General features: G+C 34.7%; 1 pseudogene; it reads right to left on the bottom strand.

The window, feature by feature from the left end:
* Positions 1-9,022: 9,022 nt before the first annotated feature.
* Positions 9,023-9,646, bottom strand: LOC120588138 (mitogen-activated protein kinase 14-like; annotated as a pseudogene).
* Between the last annotated feature and the right edge of the window lie 777 nt (positions 9,647-10,423).

Raw genomic sequence — 10,423 nt, 5'->3', positions numbered from 1 at the left:
CATCATGCTAATTAAATCAATTAAATTGGATACTTTGATATTCTCTCCTCATTCATATTAAATAGTATCTGAATTATTTAACTGATTGTCAGCATTAGTCAAGTCATTGAGAGAAACTTGATTTTGACAACATAACCCAAACTTTCCCATATGTGATGTGGACATACTCTATTTCACGCCATGAAAACACCTGTTCTACTTTCTGATTCAGTGTTAGATACTGAACCTGATTAGCATGTATTTGAGCACTGCAAAGTTAAGCTCACAATAGATTTTGTGATATGAGTGATGGGTAATGCCTAACACCAGCTGTCTTTTCAGCTGTGACCTGCCATCTAGCTTGTCAAATGGCCCAATAAAAAAATCAGTACTATGTGCTGTTCCCTTCACTGAAAGAAATGCCTAAAATCATAAAGTTTTTAATCCTCTATGAAGAGTTGCATAAAACTGTTTTCATAGCATATTTTCTTCTCTTATTCATTTTAAATAATGGCAGATTTACATAAGACTCATTTTGATAGTCATAAGGCACTTTTCACAATTTTCTTTTACTTATTTATTAGCAAACTCATTATATTACAAATGGCAATAAATTATCAAAGAACCCTATATATTATTGAGCCTAAATTATTTGGTAGGTCTATTTAGTTTTAGTATTCAAGTTTAAGAGAAATGCAAAACAAAGCAAAATACCTTGTTTTCTTGTTAATTTCAACTCCTGAAACAACTCTGTAAACATAAATGTGAAAGACTCAAAATGAGGGTAATGAGCTCCTCGACTTACTGTAGTAGTTAAGACAACTGACCCACAGAAACTATAGTGTGTAAATAACTTTTTCAGAAACTTCATATACAGAAATGTATTTCCCCTGTCATTTACTTTTTTAGTCCATCTTTTTAGACAGTCCGTCAGAGCAGTAAAAATTAATGAGTGCCATACTTTATTGATGTTATATCCTCAATATTATGAACTAAGAAAGGACTATGTATATTTTGACTTCTGTTTTACTATAGTGAAAGAGACATTGAATGTTTGGAGACCATTATATTTATGTGACAAACTGAAACAGAACTGAACATCTTGAATTAAATTATTAAATTAAATGAATAAAGAGATCCAGTTCAAGTCAAATTTCTCTAACATCTTTACAGTAGAAGCTGATTCAGAGGTAATAACCATGGTTATCAAATTTTATCATGCTTATAGAACTCATTAAAAAATGCAAAGAAAGATGTTTTGTTCCCTTTTGTCAGAGATTTGAATTCTGTAGGTGTGGTATTCACCAATGTCTCTTTTTCCTCTATTCTAGATACATGGAGATTTTTACTTTTCACCCTCTTAAAGCTATGCGATGTAATAACCATTTCTAATCAACCAGAAGTGACAACTGTGACACTTTGGGCTGAAGCACTTCGTTGAAAGTTCTCTGTTCTCTCCTCATATTAAGTTGGGGCAGAGTTCTCCTTCGAAATGATGACCACGTCAAACATGTAATCTTTCTTTTTTCAAGCAACTGTGATTTGTGCTTTGTATATTACTACAAAATAACTTTGCTAGAAGTAGGATTGGATTAAAAGTCAGCATTTTGAAAAGTCTCCCCAGTTAATACATTATTCGTATGGTACATGGATCACTTTTATTTTTATTTAATTTTAACTTTTAATTTGTTTTTAGTTTTCAATTACAATCGACATTCAATATTATTTTATATTAGTTTCAGGTGTACAGCATAGTGTTTAGACATAATTTGTATATGATTCCCCCAACTAGTCTAGTACCCACCTGATACTATACATAGTTATTACAATATTACTGACTATACGCCCTATGAAACTACTAATCTGTACTTCTTAATCTCTTCACCTTTCTCATCCAATCCCCAACTCTCCTCTCATCTGGCAATCACCAGTTTGTTCTCTGTATCTATGAGTCTGTTCTGTTTTGTTTATTTCATTCTTTAGATTCCACGTATAAGTGAGATCATATGGTGTTTTTCTTTCTCTGTCTGACTTATTTCACTTAGCATAATACCCTCTAGGTTCATCCATGTCATTGCAAATGGTAAGATTTGATTTTTTTATGGCTGAGTAATATTCCATGTATATACGTATCATGTCTTTTTTATTCAATCATCTACTGATGGGCATTTAGGTTGCTTTCATATCTTGGCTAATGAAAATAGCACTGCGGTGAACATAGGGATGTGCATATCTTTTCAAATTAGTGTTTTTGGATTTCTGTGGATAAATACCCAGAAGTATAATTGCTGGGTAAAAAGGTAGTTTTATTTTTAATTTTTGAGGAACCTCCAAACTATTTTTCATAGTGGCTGTATCAATTTGCAATCCTACCAACAGTGTGTGAGGGTTCCCTTTTCTCCACATCCTCATGAACACTTACTTTTGATTTATTGATGATAGCCATTCTGACAGGTGTGAAGTGATATCTCATTGTACTTTTAATTTGCATTTATCTGATGATTAGTGATGTCGAGCATCTCTTCATATGTCTAGTGGCCATCTGTATGTCCTCTTTGAAAAAATGTCTATTCATGTCCTCTGCCCATTTTTTAATTAAATTGTTTGGTTTTTTGGGTGTTATATTGTATGAGTTCTTTATAAATTTTGGATATTAATTCTAATATCTTCTTCTATTCAGTAGATTATCTTTTTGTTTGCTAATGGTTTCTTTTGCTGTGCAAAAACTTTTAAATTTTATGTAGGCTTGTTTGTTTAATATTTCTTCTGTTTCTCTTGCCAAAAGAGTTATATCAGAAAAAAAATATTATGAAGAGCAATGTCAGAGAGTTTGTTGCCTATGTATTCTTCTAGGAATTTTATGGTTTCAGGTCATACATTTAAGTTTTTAATCCATTTTGAGTTTATTTTTGTATATGGTGTAAGAAAGTGGTCCAGTTTCTTTCCTTTTTTTTTTTTTTTGCATGTATCTGTCCAGTTTTCCCAATACCATTTATTGAATAGATTGTGTTTATCTCCATTGCATATTCTTATCTCCTTTATCATAGGTGTGAATTTATTTCTGGGTTCTCTATTCAGTTCCATTGATCTACGTGTCTATTTTTATGCCGGTGCCATACTATTTTGATTACTATAGCCTTGCAGTATGATTTGATATCAGGTAGTGTGATATCTTTAACTTTGTTCTTATTTCTCATGGTAACATGAATATTAGGGGTCTTTTATGATTTCATATAAATTTTAGGATTATTTGTTCTAGTTATCTGAAAAACGCCTTTGGTATTTTGATAGGAATTGGCATTGAATCTATAGATTGCTTTCAGTAGTATGGATATTTTAATGATGTTAATTCTTCCTATCCATGAGCATAGTATATGTTTCAATTTATTTGTATCTTTTCAATTTCTTTCTTCAATGACTTATAATTGTCTGAGTGCAAGTCTTTACCTCCCTGATTAAATTTATCGCTATATATTTCATTGTTTTTGATGCAATTGTAAGTAGTATTATTTTTTATATGTTCTCTTTCTGACAGTTTATTATTGGTGTATAAAAATGCAAGTAATGTCTACATATTAATTTTGTATCTTCATATTTTACTAAAATCATTTATAAGTTCTAACAGTTATTGTTATTTGTTTGTTTGATGAACTCTTTGGATTTTCTACATATCATATCATGTCATCTGTAAATGACAGTTTTACTTCTTTCTTTATAACTCAGATGCCTTTTATTTCTTTTACTTGTTTGATTGCTGTGGCTAGGACTTCCAATATTATGTTGAACAAAAGTGGGGAAAGTAAACATTTTTGTAGTATTCCTGATCTTAAAGAAAACACTTTTAGCTTTTCCCCATCGAGTATGATGTTAGCAATGGGTTTGTCATTTATGGCCTTTATTATGTTGAGGTATGTTTCCTCTATTCACACGGCCAAGAGTTTTTATCATAAATGGATACTGGCTTTTGTCAAAAGTTTTTTCTGCATCTATTAATATGATCATATAATTTTTACCTTTCAATATTTTAATGTGGTGTATCACATTAATTGATTTGCAGAAATTGAATTAACACTGCATCCCAGGAATAAATGCAACTTGATTGTATGATATTTTTAATGTATTGCTGAATTTGGTTTGCTAATATTTTGTTTGCTAATATTTTGTTTGCTAATATATATATATATATATATATATATATATATATATATATATATATATATATATATTAGTAATTTCCTTGTCTTATTTTAAAATCAGGGTAATAGTGGCCTTATACAATGAACCTAGGAGTCTTTTCTTCTCTTGAATTTTTTGGAATAGTTTGAGAATAGGTATTAATTCTTCAAATGTTGTAAAATTCAGCTGTGAAGTCATCTGGTCTCAGACTTTTGTCTGTTGGGAGTATTTTGTTTACTGATTCAATTTCATTAGTAGTAATTGGTTGGTTCAGATTACTTGCTTTTTTCTTGACTCAGTTTATGAAGATTGTGCTTTTCTAAAAAATTATCCATTTTTTCCAGATTGTCCAATTTGTTGGCACATAACTACTTGTAGTCTTTCCTTATAATTTTTTGTATTTCTGTGGAGTCAGTTGTCACTTCTCTTACATTTCCGATTTTATTTATTTGGGTCCTCTCTCATTTTTCTTGATGACTTTGGTTAAAGGTTTATTAATTTTGTTTATCTTTTCAAAGAACCAGCTCTTGGTTTCATTGACCTTTCATATTGCTTTTAAGACTCTATTTCATTTATTTCTGCTATGATCTTTACTATTTCCTTTCTTTCATTCACTTTAGGCTTTGTTTGCTGTTCTTTTCCTAGTTCCTTTAAGTGTAAGGTTAGATTGTTTATTTGAGATTTTTTTTTGTTTGTTTCTTGAATTAAGCTTGTATTGCTATGAATTATTTTCTTAAGACTGCTTTCACTGTGGCCCATAGATTTTGGGTCATTGTGTTTTCATTGTCATTTGTCTTAAGGTGTCTTTTGATTTTTTTCCTTGGTTTCATTGCTAACACATTAATTGTTTAATAGTGCATTATTTATGGATATAATTTCAGTCTTCTTAAATTTATGAGACTTGTTTTATGGCCCAACATGTGGTCTATCTTTAAAACTGTACAACGTGCACTTGAGAAAAATGGATATTCTGCTGCTTTGGGGTAAAATGCACAAAATATATCAATTAAATCCAGCTGGTCTAGTGTATCATTTAATCTCACTCTTTTTTTGTTGATTTTCTCTCTGGAAGATCTGTCTGTTGATGTCAATGGGGTGTTAAAGAACCTACTATGACTGTATCACTGTCGATCTCTCCTTTTACGTCGGTCAATATTCGCTTTATATATTTAGGTGCTCCTATGTTGGGTACATAAATGTTTACTAGGGTTATGTTCTCTTATTGGATTAATTCCTTTCTCATTATGTAATGTCTTTCTTTGTCACTTATTATAGTCTTTGTTTTAAAATCTATTTTGTCTGATATAAGTATGGCTATCCCAGCTTTTGTTCATTTCCATTTGCATGAAATATCTTTTGACATCCTTTAATTTCAGTTTATGTGTGTCATTTGATCTAAAATGGGTCTCTTGTAGATAGCATATACATGGGTCTTGTTTTCTTATCCATTCAGCTAACCTATGTCTTTTGATTGGAGCATTTAATACATTTACATTGAAAGTGATTATGGATAGTTATTGCCATTTTATTGTTCATATTTATGTTTTTTCTCTTTTTTTTACAGGAATCCCCTTAACATTTCTTTAACATGGCTTGATGGTGATGAATTTCTTTAGCTTTTTCTTGTCTGGGAAGCTTTTTATTTCACTGCCTATGACCACCTGAAAGTATCTCATAGGAGCTACACAGTTATCTATAGTTGGTCACTGCCTGTGCTGGACCTGAAGACACATGGGAGAGGCCATGAGGCAAACCAAGGCTGGCTGCCACCAGCACCAGGCTTTGGACAGCTCAACAAAAGGTCCAGGGCACCCTGAGGTCTGAGATTGACTATTGGCTGCCTGCAAAGCTCAGTAAATAAAGGAGTCCTGGGTGGTAAGCAAGCAAGGTGGTAAGTGAGGTGAGGTTCTGAGAAGTCACCAGGATGGGACTGGTAGGGCTTCCCAGGTTAGTGCAGACCCAGATTTGGCGACAGTGCTGAGCTGTGGACAGTCACAAAAGTCTGAGATTACACCGAGACTACCACCATCCACCTGGGGCCTGCAGACCCTTGAGATTTGTTCAAGAAATATCGCAGCTCTAGCAGAGACTGGTTGTCTACCACTCAAACTGTCCCAGGAGTTACGTGAAGTGAGCCTTGCAAATTTCTGCCCAAAGAGTTTCCTGCTGAGAGAGCTGGGAGGGCCTGGCTGCTTAACTGAGAATATGCCTCTGGCAATTCATGAGATGGGTGGGGCAGGATTTGAGAGAGTCACCTTAGTGAAGAAAGCAGATTTCATCAGGCCAATTCAGATTTAGATTTGGTTGTGTTGAGGAAGGGCTCATCACAGGCACTGGCTTGTAGACTGCACAAGAAGATGGCTCAACAGAGGAACAATGTTAATTGTCCCTCCATTCCTTGACCTTAAGCCACACAACACTAGTTCTTCCCTGTATGTCTTGATGCCTCTCATGTTGCTGTCCCTCCACGGAGCCCAACGTGAGTGCCTGTGAGTGAGTGAGTCTGTGCACCGGCCCCTTAAATTAAGGGAACACCTGGGTTTCCAGTAACCTTCCACCTCACCTGGATCGTCAGAATCCCTACTAATTATTAAAGCCAGATTTTGTGGGGCTTCCTCTTCACGGCACTGAAACTCTGGGCTAGGGAGCCCCAGAGTGGAGCTGGGACCCCTGGATGATCAACTGTCACATGTAGGTGCAGAGCCAGCTGTTTGGTGTCCTTGGCCCTCTTTCCAGTCTTGATGTGGCCTTTTTTTATATCCATAGTTACAGGAGTTATGTTCACCTACTCTTCAGATGGTTCTCCAGGTTGATTGTTTTATAATTTAGGTGTAATTTAATGTTGTCATGAGAGGAAGCAAGCACAGCATTTACCTACCCCCTCGTCTTGACCGTAACTCTCCTATGGACCACGTTTTAAAAAATATTACTGATTTAGACCATCCCTTTGCAACTTTTAATTTTTTTTTTCTATGACACATAATCATAGTAGAAATCTGATAACTTGAAATTTGATAGCCACTGCTCTTAATTAAGTTCTGCTGGAAGAGTATTTTAAGAAATCTCACTTGAAATGTTAGGTCAGATCTCTTTATTCATTTAATTCAAGAATTTTCATAATGTTTAGTTTCAGTTCCAATGTTCCTCTAACTTATTTTTTAAAGACCATATTTTATTTTATTTTTATAAAGACTGTTTTTAGAACAGTTTTAAGTTTACAACAAAATTGAGAAGGAGGAACAGAGATTTCTCATATACCTCCTACCTCCACACATGCATGGTCTCCCCTATTATCAAAATCAATCATTAGAATGGTAATTTTTTTACTAAGGATTAAGCTACATTGACACATTGTAATTGGCCAAAGTCTATCGTTTACATAGGGCTCATTCTTGGTGTTATATATTCTACGGGTTTGGGCAAATATATAATGACATATATCCATCATTATAGTATCAAACAGAGTATGTTCACTGTCTTAAAAATCCTCTGCACTCTGCCTATTTATCTCTCCCCCACACTTCACCCCATCAACAACTGATCTGTTTACTGTCTTCATAGTTTTGTTTTTTTCCAGCTATCATATAGTTGAGTTGGAATCATGTCCTACATATTCTTTTTAGACTGTCTTTTTTCATTTAGTCATTTGAATCGAACATTCCTCTCTTTCTTTTTATGGCTTAATAGATCATTTATTTTCAGTGTTAAATAATATTCTATTATCTCAATATACCACAGTTTATTTATCCATTATTTATCCATTCATCTACTGAAGAACATCGTGGTTGCTTCAAAATTTGAGCTATTATGAAGAGTTGTTATAAACATTCACATACAGATTTTGTGTCAACATAACTTTTCATTCTTTGGGTAAATACCCGAAAGTCTGATTGTTGGATCATATGATAAGAGCATACTAAGTTTTGTAAGAAACTGCAAAATTATTGCTATAATGTTTTGTGTTTCCACCAGCAATAAAGAGTTCCTATTACTCTACACCCTGTTGATAAACATTTAGCATTTGATGCTGCTACCGTTCCAGATTTGTGCCATTCTAATAGGTGTGTAGTGGTATCTCATGGTCGTTTTAATTTGCATTTCCTCGATTACATATGATGTGAAATGTCTTTTCATATGCTTATTTGCTTCCTGTATATCTTCTTTGCTGTGCTGTCTGTTAAGGTCTTTGGCCCATTTTTAATTGGATGGTTTGTTTTCTTATTGTTGATTTTTAAGAGTTCTTTGTATATCTTTGCATAACAGCACCTTTATTAGCTGTGTCTTTTTCAAACATATTCTCTTAGCTATTGTTTGTCTCTTCATTCTCTTGATATTGCTTTTTTAAAAATTTAATATTTTTTTATTTTGCATTTAACAGACCCTAACAAGATGACAGTTCTTAACTGCCTAAGCTGACTTTCACAGAGAAGAGCAAGCAGAGGCTGCTATGGAGCATCTGTAACTCCATGTAAAATTACTGTGATCATAGTTTGCACATATTCTCTTACCCTCACACAAAGACAGATACACACTCACATATGCACACACACACACACACACAGACACACCCCTACTTCACCATGGAGGAAATCTTTGCAACGAGAGGCACTTAAATAATATTATAGAGATTCTCATGAGAGGGCTCCCCCTCACAGCGAAGTGGGATCAACAGAATAGAAACTAGGTGCTCAGGATTCCATCTCTTCTTGGTCAAGGGGTGGCAGCACAAAGCTGATGATTTTGTGATAAGTCAGGTTTTCCTATCATCTATAAGGAGTTCTCTGTTTTCAAAGGATTGATTGTAAGGATCCATCAGTGGTTTATCATCAGGACCATGTCACCTAGCAAAATTGGTGTGTGCAAGGGCTTATGCTGTTGTAATTTTCTTTTCTGAGTCCAATACAAGCATCTTCTCTAGCAAGGGATTGGCACCAATAAATACATTTGCGAAGTTTATCTTCATCATTTGGGTCAAAGACTGAATGTAATCTCTTGGCTTCAACTTGCAGTCTTCATTCACAGCTAGATTACTAGGTTTTAGATCCCTGTGGATTATGTCACTGGAATGTATTTACTTGAGCTCTTGGAGAATCTGGTAGATAAGGAACTCAACATGGTCATCCATAAGCTTCTGACATTTCATAATATATTTTTCAGATCTGGTTCCATAAGATGGGTTGCCAGATACACATTATTGAATTCCTCCAGATACCTTGCCGGTATAAAAATATCCAACAGACCAATCACATTTCTATGCTTTGTATAAGTAACCACAGTTCTCTGCAGGTCCTTTTGGCTTGAATAATGGACTGAAATGGTCTGGATAGTTGATTTTCACTGCCACACGTAATTCAGTTTTTGTGACAGAGCAGCACACACAGAGCCATGGGCACCAAGAATCCAACAGAAACAGGTTCTGGTAACTCTTGGATACCACCCAGATTGTCTTGTTCAGCTCCTGCTGATAGAATATAGGTCTTTTCTGAGACATCCTCCCAGCTCAATGCACCTGCATGTCTCCCTGCCTCTCGTTCCCCACCCGGTCAGGCAGGGATCTTGCATGGGCTGCCCATGCACCTTAGAGAGTGGGGCAAGCCCTGCTGAGCACAAGAATACCCTCTTGGGGCTCAAGGCTATGGCAGCCACACTCCCTGCACCCTCGCCCCAATCAGGCCAACTCTGGGCTGAGCCATGGGACTAGGGTTCCATCTCCTGTGCATTCTGAGGTTTTTGATATTGCCTTTTTCAGAGCAGAAGTTTTTAATTTAATGAAGTCCAGCTTATCAATTATTTCTTTCATAGAGTATATCTTTGATGTTGTATCTAAAAAAGCATGGCCAGTCTCTTAACTTTTTAATGTTCTTGTCAATATATGTCAAACAGAAATTAAAATATGTCCCTTTTCTAGTCACTAATTCATGCTAGAACTTTTATAACTCAATCACTATTCAACATGTTTTTTAAAGCATTAACTGATAAGCCCTGCTATCATATACGTTGAAAGAATAGAGAACAGAGTAATTCACATTTAAAAGGTTTGTTCGATTTAGGCTTCAGATTCAGAAGTGGCAGCCTGTGCAAAGCCCTTTCTCAAATTTCTTTTAAACATCTAACTGGTTAAGACAATTAGATATTTTTGCACTTTATTCTATATGAATATAGAATATATGAAATCAGTGATTTAGTGACATAGCCTGGAATGAAGTGTCTCTCTTCTTCTTAGCGGTATGACCTGGAATAAAGTGTCTCTCCTCTTCTTATAGGTTCT

The sequence above is a fragment of the Pteropus medius genome, unplaced genomic scaffold (genome assembly GCF_902729225.1).
Source record: "Pteropus medius unplaced genomic scaffold, Ma_sr-lr_union100, whole genome shotgun sequence".
Taxonomy (NCBI): Eukaryota; Metazoa; Chordata; class Mammalia; order Chiroptera; family Pteropodidae; genus Pteropus; species Pteropus medius.
Note: the sequence above shows the minus strand (reverse complement) of the source record. Positions and strands in the feature narration are given on the sequence as shown.